Consider the following 12272-nt stretch of genomic DNA (forward strand, 5'->3'; position numbering starts at 1 on the left):
GAAGAAGTTGTTCTTTGGGTGGGAGGGTGGGCTAGTGGAAGGAGGGGGCAATCTCTTTTTTTCCCGGGTGGTAGGGGGATGACAGGAGAAGGGAAGCGGGTGGTGAGAAAGGTACAGAGGGCAGGGTTTGGGGGCTGGGAAGGAAAGGGAAAAGATTAGGGTTTGGGGATGATGAAAGGGCTTTCTACGGGTAAGGATGGCAAAGGGTGGCAGTGACGGAAAGTCAGGCAACCTGTCCTGTCCGTCTTTTTGTATCGTGAATTGGAAAGACTGCAAGGGGGAGGGGAGTTGCTTGCGCCCTAAAGGAGGAGTTATTCAGATTCATTGCAGTGGGCGGCGGCTGCAAAACGCACCATTCTTCTTGTTTTTGCTCTGCAAAGCAGCCTTTTCAAGGGTTGGCTTGGGTGACAAAATGTCTTGTGTAGGCGTGGGTTTGTCTCCCTCTCGCTCTCTCTCCCTAAGATGTGTCCGGCATAGGCCAGGGTGCCACTCGAGGCCCAAACCAATTCTGGTTATCGCTTCTCGGCCTTTTGGCTAAGATCAAGTGTAGTATCTGTTCGAAAAGGTGGTTTAAGGCTCCGGCCACCTTAGTACAATGATGCAATGCACACTGGAAGGTTGCGCTTGTTAGTACTTTGGGAGGATAGTATATCCATCTAGAGGAAACCATGGCCCTACCAGGATCGAGGCTATTAGACTGAGTAAGTGTGGGGGCTATGGTGCAATGTGCCCCAGGATTGACGACCCTGGAGTGAGTCTGAGCTTGCTGGCTTGGGACCCCGGCGAGCCTTGGGCTCTGTAGCACACCGTACCTTGCCTTTTCATACTTTCTGAGCATATTGCTCTATCCCGGCCTTCTGGCTAGGAAGGGAAATTTTTATAATCATGGTCGGAGGTCCGTTCAGCTTTGGGCTGAGAAACCAACACCCGGTTGGAGGTCTGGGTCAGCTTTGGCTGAGAAACCAACACCCGGTTGGAGGTCCGGGTCAGCTTCGGCTGAGAAACCAACACCCGGTTGGAGGTCCGGGTCAGCTTCGGCTGAGAAACCAACACCCGGTTGGAGGTCCGGTTAGCCTTGGGCTGAGAAACCAACACCGGTTGACGGTCCGGGCAGTTTCGGCTGCGAAACCAACAACTAGTAGCTCTCTACTCCACTTGGGTAAGATGCCTGGGTGGACGCTGGGAGCAACGACAAGGCTCAACCAGGCTTCGGCTTGGGGGAGCACCGAAGATCCCTGACCCTTGCTGTGGCCTTCTGGCTCGGAGGGACGGGGTTGATTTTTGGGGACCCTCTCCTCACGGAGGGGTCCACACGAATCCTAGCCTTTGCACTGTTTTTGGTGTGACTTTGGTCATGCATTTTTTGCGGTGCTTTGGAAAGCTTCATTAAATCAAAAATCTGTTCTTATCAGTTTAATATCTGATACGTCCCCTATCTGGGGACCATATATTAAATGGATTTTTAGAACAGGGAGATGGAAAAAGAGCTTGCTCTGTCCACTCCACGCATTGACCTGGTATTGCAGTACCTCCAGGAACGGTGCACCCCTTCTTAACCCAGTTTCCAAAAGCAGAACTCAATTCACCTGATTCATATTAGCCCGATTTAATGAATTGGAAGAAAGCATACGTCTTCATATGCACCTCAATTTGGCCCATTCACTTTTCACACTTCCTCCTTTTGTTTTTTATCTTTCACACTTTTGACTTTCTTTATTCATCCAAATAGCAAACTCATCACCACTCAACCTGACCAACTCGGCTATGTCCCCGTGCTGCAGTTCTCTGTCTTATCTAGATCATTTGCAATTGAATGGAATAGATCCCTTTTGGACAAAGTGGATTCACCTGCTGCTGCAGTGACCACAGGTGTGATAAGATCTAGAATTGGCATCTGGTGCGATCTCTCCGCTTCCACTCCAAAGAAAGTTACCTGTTTATTCCTATCATGCATTGGTTTTTGGGGTTTTCTTTGAGTAATGATGATCTCTTTAGTAGTCTGTTGGCGCCCTCTCCTGGAGGAATAGTTTGCTTGCTCTTGGACATTCTAAAAGAGAGGTCATGATAGACATTGAGCTTCTGAGCTCAATTGGGGACAGTCATGGGTGATGAATGTTTGCAACCTACTGCGAAGCCTCATACCGCAATATAAGGAACGTCAAATACTAAGAAAGGGCGGCCTATGAAAGAATTACTACTTTCAATAAGTACACTTAAACGGCTAATTGGGAATAGAAAAACTGTAAAAAGCCCTCTGAGAAAGCCCCCCTCTAACCTTTGATAGTAAGCTTTTCTGTAGTCTGCCTGTTGATGTATTTTCCGTTTGAACTGTGCACAACATGAAGAGACGGAACACTGGCGGCTTGTCACAATGCCCCCCGATGACATCACAATAGCGCTGCTGCCTAGAAAACAAGCTGCACAGAAGAAGTTGTTCTTTGGGTGGGAGGGTGGGCTAGTGGAAGGAGGGGGCAATCTCTTTTTTTCCCGGGTGGTAGGGGGATGACAGGAGAAGGGAAGCGGGTGGTGAGAAAGGTACAGAGGGCAGGGTTTGGGGGCTGGGAAGGAAAGGGAAAAGATTAGGGTTTGGGGATGATGAAAGGGCTTTCTACGGGTAAGGATGGCAAAGGGTGGCAGTGACGGAAAGTCAGGCAACCTGTCCTGTCCGTCTTTTTGTATCGTGAATTGGAAAGACTGCAAGGGGGAGGGGAGTTGCTTGCGCCCTAAAGGAGGAGTTATTCAGATTCATTGCAGTGGGCGGCGGCTGCAAAACGCACCATTCTTCTTGTTTTTGCTCTGCAAAGCAGCCTTTTCAAGGGTTGGCTTGGGTGACAAAATGTCTTGTGTAGGCGTGGGTTTGTCTCCCTCTCGCTCTCTCTCCCTAAGATGTGTCCGGCATAGGCCAGGGTGCCACTCGAGGCCCAAACCAATTCTGGTTATCGCTTCTCGGCCTTTTGGCTAAGATCAAGTGTAGTATCTGTTCTTATCAGTTTAATATCTGATACGTCCCCTATCTGGGGACCATATATTAAATGGATTTTTAGAACAGGGAGATGGAAAAAGAGCTTGCTCTGTCCACTCCACGCATTGACCTGGTATTGCAGTACCTCCAGGAACGGTGCACCCCTTCTTAACCCAGTTTCCAAAAGCAGAACTCAATTCACCTGATTCATATTAGCCCGATTTAATGAATTGGAAGAAAGCATACGTCTTCATATGCACCTCAATTTGGCCCATTCACTTTTCACACTTCCTCCTTTTGTTTTTTATCTTTCACACTTTTGACTTTCTTTATTCATCCAAATAGCAAACTCATCACCACTCAACCTGACCAACTCGGCTATGTCCCCGTGCTGCAGTTCTCTGTCTTATCTAGATCATTTGCAATTGAATGGAATAGATCCCTTTTGGACAAAGTGGATTCACCTGCTGCTGCAGTGACCACAGGTGTGATAAGATCTAGAATTGGCATCTGGTGCGATCTCTCCGCTTCCACTCCAAAGAAAGTTACCTGTTTATTCCTATCATGCATTGGTTTTTGGGGTTTTCTTTGAGTAATGATGATCTCTTTAGTAGTCTGTTGGCGCCCTCTCCTGGAGGAATAGTTTGCTTGCTCTTGGACATTCTAAAAGAGAGGTCATGATAGACATTGAGCTTCTGAGCTCAATTGGGGACAGTCATGGGTGATGAATGTTTGCAACCTACTGCGAAGCCTCATACCGCAATATAAGGAACGTCAAATACTAAGAAAGGGCGGCCTATGAAAGAATTACTACTTTCAATAAGTACACTTAAACGGCTAATTGGGAATAGAAAAACTGTAAAAAGCCCTCTGAGAAAGCCCCCCTCTAACCTTTGATAGTAAGCTTTTCTGTAGTCTGCCTGTTGATGTATTTTCCGTTTGAACTGTGCACAACATGAAGAGACGGAACACTGGCGGCTTGTCACAATGCCCCCCGATGACATCACAATAGCGCTGCTGCCTAGAAAACAAGCTGCGCAGAAGAAGTTGTTCTTTGGGTGGGAGGGTGGGCTAGTGGAAGGAGGGGGCAATCTCTTTTTTTCCCGGGTGGTAGGGGGATGACAGGAGAAGGGAAGCGGGTGGTGAGAAAGGTACAGAGGGCAGGGTTTGGGGGCTGGGAAGGAAAGGGAAAAGATTAGGGTTTGGGGATGATGAAAGGGCTTTCTACGGGTAAGGATGGCAAAGGGTGGCAGTGACGGAAAGTCAGGCAACCTGTCCTGTCCGTCTTTTTGTATCGTGAATTGGAAAGACTGCAAGGGGGAGGGGAGTTGCTTGCGCCCTAAAGGAGGAGTTATTCAGATTCATTGCAGTGGGCGGCGGCTGCAAAACGCACCATTCTTCTTGTTTTTGCTCTGCAAAGCAGCCTTTTCAAGGGTTGGCTTGGGTGACAAAATGTCTTGTGTAGGCGTGGGTTTGTCTCCCTCTCGCTCTCTCTCCCTAAGATGTGTCCGGCATAGGCCAGGGTGCCACTCGAGGCCCAAACCAATTCTGGTTATCGCTTCTCGGCCTTTTGGCTAAGATCAAGTGTAGTATCTGTTCTTATCAGTTTAATATCTGATACGTCCCCTATCTGGGGACCATATATTAAATGGATTTTTAGAACAGGGAGATGGAAAAAGAGCTTGCTCTGTCCACTCCACGCATTGACCTGGTATTGCAGTACCTCCAGGAACGGTGCACCCCTTCTTAACCCAGTTTCCAAAAGCAGAACTCAATTCACCTGATTCATATTAGCCCGATTTAATGAATTGGAAGAAAGCATACGTCTTCATATGCACCTCAATTTGGCCCATTCACTTTTCACACTTCCTCCTTTTGTTTTTTATCTTTCACACTTTTGACTTTCTTTATTCATCCAAATAGCAAACTCATCACCACTCAACCTGACCAACTCGGCTATGTCCCCGTGCTGCAGTTCTCTGTCTTATCTAGATCATTTGCAATTGAATGGAATAGATCCCTTTTGGACAAAGTGGATTCACCTGCTGCTGCAGTGACCACAGGTGTGATAAGATCTAGAATTGGCATCTGGTGCGATCTCTCCGCTTCCACTCCAAAGAAAGTTACCTGTTTATTCCTATCATGCATTGGTTTTTGGGGTTTTCTTTGAGTAATGATGATCTCTTTAGTAGTCTGTTGGCGCCCTCTCCTGGAGGAATAGTTTGCTTGCTCTTGGACATTCTAAAAGAGAGGTCATGATAGACATTGAGCTTCTGAGCTCAATTGGGGACAGTCATGGGTGATGAATGTTTGCAACCTACTGCGAAGCCTCATACCGCAATATAAGGAACGTCAAATACTAAGAAAGGGCGGCCTATGAAAGAATTACTACTTTCAATAAGTACACTTAAACGGCTAATTGGGAATAGAAAAACTGTAAAAAGCCCTCTGAGAAAGCCCCCCTCTAACCTTTGATAGTAAGCTTTTCTGTAGTCTGCCTGTTGATGTATTTTCCGTTTGAACTGTGCACAACATGAAGAGACGGAACACTGGCGGCTTGTCACAATGCCCCCCGATGACATCACAATAGCGCTGCTGCCTAGAAAACAAGCTGCGCAGAAGAAGTTGTTCTTTGGGTGGGAGGGTGGGCTAGTGGAAGGAGGGGGCAATCTCTTTTTTTCCCGGGTGGTAGGGGGATGACAGGAGAAGGGAAGCGGGTGGTGAGAAAGGTACAGAGGGCAGGGTTTGGGGGCTGGGAAGGAAAGGGAAAAGATTAGGGTTTGGGGATGATGAAAGGGCTTTCTACGGGTAAGGATGGCAAAGGGTGGCAGTGACGGAAAGTCAGGCAACCTGTCCTGTCCGTCTTTTTGTATCGTGAATTGGAAAGACTGCAAGGGGGAGGGGAGTTGCTTGCGCCCTAAAGGAGGAGTTATTCAGATTCATTGCAGTGGGCGGCGGCTGCAAAACGCACCATTCTTCTTGTTTTTGCTCTGCAAAGCAGCCTTTTCAAGGGTTGGCTTGGGTGACAAAATGTCTTGTGTAGGCGTGGGTTTGTCTCCCTCTCGCTCTCTCTCCCTAAGATGTGTCCGGCATAGGCCAGGGTGCCACTCGAGGCCCAAACCAATTCTGGTTATCGCTTCTCGGCCTTTTGGCTAAGATCAAGTGTAGTATCTGTTCTTATCAGTTTAATATCTGATACGTCCCCTATCTGGGGACCATATATTAAATGGATTTTTAGAACAGGGAGATGGAAAAAGAGCTTGCTCTGTCCACTCCACGCATTGACCTGGTATTGCAGTACCTCCAGGAACGGTGCACCCCTTCTTAACCCAGTTTCCAAAAGCAGAACTCAATTCACCTGATTCATATTAGCCCGATTTAATGAATTGGAAGAAAGCATACGTCTTCATATGCACCTCAATTTGGCCCATTCACTTTTCACACTTCCTCCTTTTGTTTTTTATCTTTCACACTTTTGACTTTCTTTATTCATCCAAATAGCAAACTCATCACCACTCAACCTGACCAACTCGGCTATGTCCCCGTGCTGCAGTTCTCTGTCTTATCTAGATCATTTGCAATTGAATGGAATAGATCCCTTTTGGACAAAGTGGATTCACCTGCTGCTGCAGTGACCACAGGTGTGATAAGATCTAGAATTGGCATCTGGTGCGATCTCTCCGCTTCCACTCCAAAGAAAGTTACCTGTTTATTCCTATCATGCATTGGTTTTTGGGGTTTTCTTTGAGTAATGATGATCTCTTTAGTAGTCTGTTGGCGCCCTCTCCTGGAGGAATAGTTTGCTTGCTCTTGGACATTCTAAAAGAGAGGTCATGATAGACATTGAGCTTCTGAGCTCAATTGGGGACAGTCATGGGTGATGAATGTTTGCAACCTACTGCGAAGCCTCATACCGCAATATAAGGAACGTCAAATACTAAGAAAGGGCGGCCTATGAAAGAATTACTACTTTCAATAAGTACACTTAAACGGCTAATTGGGAATAGAAAAACTGTAAAAAGCCCTCTGAGAAAGCCCCCCTCTAACCTTTGATAGTAAGCTTTTCTGTAGTCTGCCTGTTGATGTATTTTCCGTTTGAACTGTGCACAACATGAAGAGACGGAACACTGGCGGCTTGTCACAATGCCCCCCGATGACATCACAATAGCGCTGCTGCCTAGAAAACAAGCTGCGCAGAAGAAGTTGTTCTTTGGGTGGGAGGGTGGGCTAGTGGAAGGAGGGGGCAATCTCTTTTTTTCCCGGGTGGTAGGGGGATGACAGGAGAAGGGAAGCGGGTGGTGAGAAAGGTACAGAGGGCAGGGTTTGGGGGCTGGGAAGGAAAGGGAAAAGATTAGGGTTTGGGGATGATGAAAGGGCTTTCTACGGGTAAGGATGGCAAAGGGTGGCAGTGACGGAAAGTCAGGCAACCTGTCCTGTCCGTCTTTTTGTATCGTGAATTGGAAAGACTGCAAGGGGGAGGGGAGTTGCTTGCGCCCTAAAGGAGGAGTTATTCAGATTCATTGCAGTGGGCGGCGGCTGCAAAACGCACCATTCTTCTTGTTTTTGCTCTGCAAAGCAGCCTTTTCAAGGGTTGGCTTGGGTGACAAAATGTCTTGTGTAGGCGTGGGTTTGTCTCCCTCTCGCTCTCTCTCCCTAAGATGTGTCCGGCATAGGCCAGGGTGCCACTCGAGGCCCAAACCAATTCTGGTTATCGCTTCTCGGCCTTTTGGCTAAGATCAAGTGTAGTATCTGTTCTTATCAGTTTAATATCTGATACGTCCCCTATCTGGGGACCATATATTAAATGGATTTTTAGAACAGGGAGATGGAAAAAGAGCTTGCTCTGTCCACTCCACGCATTGACCTGGTATTGCAGTACCTCCAGGAACGGTGCACCCCTTCTTAACCCAGTTTCCAAAAGCAGAACTCAATTCACCTGATTCATATTAGCCCGATTTAATGAATTGGAAGAAAGCATACGTCTTCATATGCACCTCAATTTGGCCCATTCACTTTTCACACTTCCTCCTTTTGTTTTTTATCTTTCACACTTTTGACTTTCTTTATTCATCCAAATAGCAAACTCATCACCACTCAACCTGACCAACTCGGCTATGTCCCCGTGCTGCAGTTCTCTGTCTTATCTAGATCATTTGCAATTGAATGGAATAGATCCCTTTTGGACAAAGTGGATTCACCTGCTGCTGCAGTGACCACAGGTGTGATAAGATCTAGAATTGGCATCTGGTGCGATCTCTCCGCTTCCACTCCAAAGAAAGTTACCTGTTTATTCCTATCATGCATTGGTTTTTGGGGTTTTCTTTGAGTAATGATGATCTCTTTAGTAGTCTGTTGGCGCCCTCTCCTGGAGGAATAGTTTGCTTGCTCTTGGACATTCTAAAAGAGAGGTCATGATAGACATTGAGCTTCTGAGCTCAATTGGGGACAGTCATGGGTGATGAATGTTTGCAACCTACTGCGAAGCCTCATACCGCAATATAAGGAACGTCAAATACTAAGAAAGGGCGGCCTATGAAAGAATTACTACTTTCAATAAGTACACTTAAACGGCTAATTGGGAATAGAAAAACTGTAAAAAGCCCTCTGAGAAAGCCCCCCTCTAACCTTTGATAGTAAGCTTTTCTGTAGTCTGCCTGTTGATGTATTTTCCGTTTGAACTGTGCACAACATGAAGAGACGGAACACTGGCGGCTTGTCACAATGCCCCCCGATGACATCACAATAGCGCTGCTGCCTAGAAAACAAGCTGCGCAGAAGAAGTTGTTCTTTGGGTGGGAGGGTGGGCTAGTGGAAGGAGGGGGCAATCTCTTTTTTTCCCGGGTGGTAGGGGGATGACAGGAGAAGGGAAGCGGGTGGTGAGAAAGGTACAGAGGGCAGGGTTTGGGGGCTGGGAAGGAAAGGGAAAAGATTAGGGTTTGGGGATGATGAAAGGGCTTTCTACGGGTAAGGATGGCAAAGGGTGGCAGTGACGGAAAGTCAGGCAACCTGTCCTGTCCGTCTTTTTGTATCGTGAATTGGAAAGACTGCAAGGGGGAGGGGAGTTGCTTGCGCCCTAAAGGAGGAGTTATTCAGATTCATTGCAGTGGGCGGCGGCTGCAAAACGCACCATTCTTCTTGTTTTTGCTCTGCAAAGCAGCCTTTTCAAGGGTTGGCTTGGGTGACAAAATGTCTTGTGTAGGCGTGGGTTTGTCTCCCTCTCGCTCTCTCTCCCTAAGATGTGTCCGGCATAGGCCAGGGTGCCACTCGAGGCCCAAACCAATTCTGGTTATCGCTTCTCGGCCTTTTGGCTAAGATCAAGTGTAGTATCTGTTCTTATCAGTTTAATATCTGATACGTCCCCTATCTGGGGACCATATATTAAATGGATTTTTAGAACAGGGAGATGGAAAAAGAGCTTGCTCTGTCCACTCCACGCATTGACCTGGTATTGCAGTACCTCCAGGAACGGTGCACCCCTTCTTAACCCAGTTTCCAAAAGCAGAACTCAATTCACCTGATTCATATTAGCCCGATTTAATGAATTGGAAGAAAGCATACGTCTTCATATGCACCTCAATTTGGCCCATTCACTTTTCACACTTCCTCCTTTTGTTTTTTATCTTTCACACTTTTGACTTTCTTTATTCATCCAAATAGCAAACTCATCACCACTCAACCTGACCAACTCGGCTATGTCCCCGTGCTGCAGTTCTCTGTCTTATCTAGATCATTTGCAATTGAATGGAATAGATCCCTTTTGGACAAAGTGGATTCACCTGCTGCTGCAGTGACCACAGGTGTGATAAGATCTAGAATTGGCATCTGGTGCGATCTCTCCGCTTCCACTCCAAAGAAAGTTACCTGTTTATTCCTATCATGCATTGGTTTTTGGGGTTTTCTTTGAGTAATGATGATCTCTTTAGTAGTCTGTTGGCGCCCTCTCCTGGAGGAATAGTTTGCTTGCTCTTGGACATTCTAAAAGAGAGGTCATGATAGACATTGAGCTTCTGAGCTCAATTGGGGACAGTCATGGGTGATGAATGTTTGCAACCTACTGCGAAGCCTCATACCGCAATATAAGGAACGTCAAATACTAAGAAAGGGCGGCCTATGAAAGAATTACTACTTTCAATAAGTACACTTAAACGGCTAATTGGGAATAGAAAAACTGTAAAAAGCCCTCTGAGAAAGCCCCCCTCTAACCTTTGATAGTAAGCTTTTCTGTAGTCTGCCTGTTGATGTATTTTCCGTTTGAACTGTGCACAACATGAAGAGACGGAACACTGGCGGCTTGTCACAATGCCCCCCGATGACATCACAATAGCGCTGCTGCCTAGAAAACAAGCTGCGCAGAAGAAGTTGTTCTTTGGGTGGGAGGGTGGGCTAGTGGAAGGAGGGGGCAATCTCTTTTTTTCCCGGGTGGTAGGGGGATGACAGGAGAAGGGAAGCGGGTGGTGAGAAAGGTACAGAGGGCAGGGTTTGGGGGCTGGGAAGGAAAGGGAAAAGATTAGGGTTTGGGGATGATGAAAGGGCTTTCTACGGGTAAGGATGGCAAAGGGTGGCAGTGACGGAAAGTCAGGCAACCTGTCCTGTCCGTCTTTTTGTATCGTGAATTGGAAAGACTGCAAGGGGGAGGGGAGTTGCTTGCGCCCTAAAGGAGGAGTTATTCAGATTCATTGCAGTGGGCGGCGGCTGCAAAACGCACCATTCTTCTTGTTTTTGCTCTGCAAAGCAGCCTTTTCAAGGGTTGGCTTGGGTGACAAAATGTCTTGTGTAGGCGTGGGTTTGTCTCCCTCTCGCTCTCTCTCCCTAAGATGTGTCCGGCATAGGCCAGGGTGCCACTCGAGGCCCAAACCAATTCTGGTTATCGCTTCTCGGCCTTTTGGCTAAGATCAAGTGTAGTATCTGTTCTTATCAGTTTAATATCTGATACGTCCCCTATCTGGGGACCATATATTAAATGGATTTTTAGAACAGGGAGATGGAAAAAGAGCTTGCTCTGTCCACTCCACGCATTGACCTGGTATTGCAGTACCTCCAGGAACGGTGCACCCCTTCTTAACCCAGTTTCCAAAAGCAGAACTCAATTCACCTGATTCATATTAGCCCGATTTAATGAATTGGAAGAAAGCATACGTCTTCATATGCACCTCAATTTGGCCCATTCACTTTTCACACTTCCTCCTTTTGTTTTTTATCTTTCACACTTTTGACTTTCTTTATTCATCCAAATAGCAAACTCATCACCACTCAACCTGACCAACTCGGCTATGTCCCCGTGCTGCAGTTCTCTGTCTTATCTAGATCATTTGCAATTGAATGGAATAGATCCCTTTTGGACAAAGTGGATTCACCTGCTGCTGCAGTGACCACAGGTGTGATAAGATCTAGAATTGGCATCTGGTGCGATCTCTCCGCTTCCACTCCAAAGAAAGTTACCTGTTTATTCCTATCATGCATTGGTTTTTGGGGTTTTCTTTGAGTAATGATGATCTTTTTAGTAGTCTGTTGGCGCCCTCTCCTGGAGGAATAGTTTGCTTGCTCTTGGACATTCTAAAAGAGAGGTCATGATAGACATTGAGCTTCTGAGCTCAATTGGGGACAGTCATGGGTGATGAATGTTTGCAACCTACTGCGAAGCCTCATACCGCAATATAAGGAACGTCAAATACTAAGAAAGGGCGGCCTATGAAAGAATTACTACTTTCAATAAGTACACTTAAACGGCTAATTGGGAATAGAAAAACTGTAAAAAGCCCTCTGAGAAAGCCCCCCTCTAACCTTTGATAGTAAGCTTTTCTGTAGTCTGCCTGTTGATGTATTTTCCGTTTGAACTGTGCACAACATGAAGAGACGGAACACTGGCGGCTTGTCACAATGCCCCCCGATGACATCACAATAGCGCTGCTGCCTAGAAAACAAGCTGCGCAGAAGAAGTTGTTCTTTGGGTGGGAGGGTGGGCTAGTGGAAGGAGGGGGCAATCTCTTTTTTTCCCGGGTGGTAGGGGGATGACAGGAGAAGGGAAGCGGGTGGTGAGAAAGGTACAGAGGGCAGGGTTTGGGGGCTGGGAAGGAAAGGGAAAAGATTAGGGTTTGGGGATGATGAAAGGGCTTTCTACGGGTAAGGATGGCAAAGGGTGGCAGTGACGGAAAGTCAGGCAACCTGTCCTGTCCGTCTTTTTGTATCGTGAATTGGAAAGACTGCAAGGGGGAGGGGAGTTGCTTGCGCCCTAAAGGAGGAGTTATTCAGATTCATTGCAGTGGGCGGCGGCTGCAAAACGCACCATTCTTCTTGTTTTTGCTCTGCAAAG

General features: G+C 47.0%; 7 non-coding genes and 1 pseudogene across 7 annotated transcripts; all 8 read left to right on the top strand.

Annotated features, from left to right (window-relative positions):
• Positions 1-514: 514 nt before the first annotated feature.
• LOC142284619 (U2 spliceosomal RNA) lies at positions 515-657 on the top strand (annotated as a pseudogene).
• Positions 658-1358: 701 nt separating this feature from the next.
• On the top strand, positions 1359-1551 carry LOC142284611 (U2 spliceosomal RNA). Its single transcript, XR_012746105.1, has one exon. It is a non-coding gene; the product is annotated as a U2 spliceosomal RNA (small nuclear RNA).
• A 1387-nt stretch (positions 1552-2938) lies between these two features.
• Positions 2939-3129, top strand: LOC142284639 (U2 spliceosomal RNA). The gene has a single exon (XR_012746126.1). It is a non-coding gene; the product is annotated as a U2 spliceosomal RNA (small nuclear RNA).
• Positions 3130-4516: 1387 nt separating this feature from the next.
• On the top strand, positions 4517-4707 carry LOC142284640 (U2 spliceosomal RNA). Its single transcript, XR_012746127.1, has one exon. It is a non-coding gene; the product is annotated as a U2 spliceosomal RNA (small nuclear RNA).
• A 1387-nt stretch (positions 4708-6094) lies between these two features.
• LOC142284641 (U2 spliceosomal RNA) lies at positions 6095-6285 on the top strand. The gene has a single exon (XR_012746128.1). It is a non-coding gene; the product is annotated as a U2 spliceosomal RNA (small nuclear RNA).
• A 1387-nt stretch (positions 6286-7672) lies between these two features.
• On the top strand, positions 7673-7863 carry LOC142284642 (U2 spliceosomal RNA). The gene has a single exon (XR_012746129.1). It is a non-coding gene; the product is annotated as a U2 spliceosomal RNA (small nuclear RNA).
• Positions 7864-9250: 1387 nt separating this feature from the next.
• LOC142284643 (U2 spliceosomal RNA) lies at positions 9251-9441 on the top strand. Its single transcript, XR_012746130.1, has one exon. It is a non-coding gene; the product is annotated as a U2 spliceosomal RNA (small nuclear RNA).
• A 1387-nt stretch (positions 9442-10828) lies between these two features.
• On the top strand, positions 10829-11019 carry LOC142284644 (U2 spliceosomal RNA). Its single transcript, XR_012746131.1, has one exon. It is a non-coding gene; the product is annotated as a U2 spliceosomal RNA (small nuclear RNA).
• The last annotated feature ends 1253 nt before the right edge of the window (positions 11020-12272 follow it).

This window comes from Anomaloglossus baeobatrachus, unplaced genomic scaffold (assembly GCF_048569485.1).
Source record: "Anomaloglossus baeobatrachus isolate aAnoBae1 unplaced genomic scaffold, aAnoBae1.hap1 Scaffold_572, whole genome shotgun sequence".
Lineage (NCBI taxonomy): Eukaryota > Metazoa > Chordata > Amphibia > Anura > Aromobatidae > Anomaloglossus > Anomaloglossus baeobatrachus.